We start from the raw sequence: 2,749 nt of genomic DNA on the forward strand, positions 1-2,749 counted from the left end.
TGTGTGTGTGTGTGTGTGTGTGTGTGTGTGTGTGTGTGTGTGTGTGTGTGTGTGTGTGTGTGTGTGTGTGTGTGTGTGTGTGTGTGTGTGTGTGGTGTGTGTGTTATACATGCACATATGTAGAGAAATCAGTGACGGCGAACCGTGATTGGCTTTGATGTTCAGTCAGCAGATGCATGTTGCCACGGACGATCGAGCACGGCACTGTGAACGGCGTGTCCATGCGTGGCTACGCCGTTTACAACGAGGTCATCACCTACACATGCGACAAGGGCTTCCAGCTGAACGGCGTCGCCCACAGGCGTTGTCAGGCCGACGGTCGATGGAGCGGCACGGAGCTTAGATGCGTCGGTAATATAGCAGCCGCTGGGCTAGAGTCCCTGTATACGTCCCGATATGATACCAGCTATATCCATCTATATCTATATTTAATATCTATTATAATATATATATATATATATATATAATATGTATATATATATATATCAGAAGTAGATAATAGGTAAGATTATTCTAATAAGTAGATTCCCTATTATCTACTCCTGATATATATTAAAAGATCAGATTGATTCGGTTCATTTTCTAAACTTGTAATATCTATATCCAATATCTATATCTCGACCTCTATAAGGGGACTCTTGCAGCCGCGCGTCTGGAGCGCCATCTACACGCGTCGTAATCGCTCAGGCGATTCCGTGCGTTGTTTTGATAGCGGGTTAAGACGACTTTGTGACATGTATCATCGACATAGATCGTTGCGTAATTTGCGCTCGCCACGATATTTGATTTCGGCTGCAAGCATATTACGCGCGCGCGTCGTTTCGGTTGCGTTCGGTTAAAAATCGTTTTTTGGCCGTACAAATCTCTCGCTTCATTTTTAAATGATGAGTCTGTCGCAATCGTCATGCTCGCTCGGTCGAATAAGCTCGTGTCATATTTGATGTTCTGATTGCATGCGATAGGTCGGCTCGCACGCACCGCTTCCACTAGCGCTCACTTCCTCGCCGCGGTGCCCCCGTGTGCAGCAACGCACTCGTCGGCGCACGCTAAAACCATATACGCAAGCACCGCTGAAAAGCAAAGCGCTGCGTCGCGCCGAGGCGGGTGGGGGGTCGCGAAGTTCTTTATACGGGACATAATGCATTTCGCTATTATTGCCATCAACAAGCATTATTCGCGCGGACGTGCAGTCGTTGTCGATTCCGTCGGGGTCGCCGCTTATCATTGTGTGTGCGCGCACGTGCTTCGCAGAAATTAAGTGCCCACCGCCGGGCTCGCTGCTCAATGGCTACGTCACCGGATCGGGCACACACGTCGGCGCCGTTGTCGGCTTCACTTGCCACCGATGGGCGCTGTTCGAAGGAGAAAGCCCTTCATCGGAGTGCCTCTTCAACGGCACGTGGTCGCATCCGCTGCCTGAGTGCCAAGGCAAGTATATATGCATGCATGCCGAGAGGACAACAGCCCCGCTCTTGTGCGGAGCTTTATCCCAGTGGACGCCGGCGCCGAAATAGCCGACGTGCGGCGTAAAGAGCTGCTGCATGCCTACGGGAGGCGCAGAAATTATCAGTGTGAAGGCAGAATGGTTATAGCGGAAGAGATCGATCGAGGCTACAATATACAGCTAGTGCAGTCTCTATAATACGTCGCAACATCCCGCGCTATACCGGTAAGGGGAAAGCTCCGAGGGCAGTTCGAGAGATATTCCACAGCGTAATCATGAATCCCAACTGCCGTATAGATAGCCCGAAACAGATAAGAGACTCTAAATTGAACTGCCGGGTTGACACAGGCAGAATTTGATCGTCGGTCGATCAAACTCAAATTTCAAATATGCAAACCAAACGCTCGCTTTTAATGGATGTCAAAAGCTAGCGGATATTCCGTTGAATGTGTTCTCAAGATCTTATCTCTCCCGGCGCGCTCTCAATTTTGCCCATGTTTGCTTGTCAGCGTGGCCGGCAGTCATCACGATCCGCCATCAGCTTCAACTCAGCGGCGCAACTTCTCGCTTGCTGAACTCGATTCTCGTTGCGTGTCGCGGGAGCCAGCTTAAGTCATTCATTATCGTCGCGCACGGGCGGCGCGGCGCCGCACGATGCACTCATGTAATTCCTTCAATGGCATAACTTATCCGCGAGTCAACGCTTGTCGGAAACGACCACCTGGCGGTAGATACGCAACACCGTCAGAGCGCTCACCTACCAGTAGAACACGTACACGCGCGGTACGAGGCACCTGCGCGGTCAGAACGCGCACCCTGCCGGTTAGACGCGCCATCTGCGCAGGGAGCGCCTACCAGTAGAACGCCCACTGGCCGTTTCGAACGCTAACTACCGTAGACGCGCCATCTTCGGCAGGCGCGCCTCCTACTGGCATAGCGCCATCTGCCGGTGTACACACACCGTTTGTCGCTTACGGTTTGTGTGTGTCTGTGCCGCAGCGCAGTGCGTCGTGGTCCGGAGTAAGAGAGGGGCGCCGTGCAAGGCACCAGGAGGGCAAGGCTCGAGGACAAACATGTCGCCACCGGCGAGTCTCAACGTCTGCTGCAACAACAACCCAATCAGATGTACGACTGACCACAAGACCACTAACAGGGCGCCACCCGGACAGTGGAACTTCCAGCCAAGTGCCACCTAAGTAGGCGAGAATAGACTCCTCACCCGTGTCTGCATGTGCTGCGTTTTGTGTGTCGTGTGTGTCTGTGTGTGTGCGTGTGTGTGTGTGTATGTGTGATGTCGTGGTGTGT

The sequence above is a fragment of the Priapulus caudatus genome, unplaced genomic scaffold (assembly GCF_000485595.1).
Source record: "Priapulus caudatus unplaced genomic scaffold, Priapulus_caudatus-5.0.1 Scaffold1996, whole genome shotgun sequence".
NCBI classification, from domain to species: domain Eukaryota; kingdom Metazoa; phylum Priapulida; class Priapulimorpha; order Priapulimorphida; family Priapulidae; genus Priapulus; species Priapulus caudatus.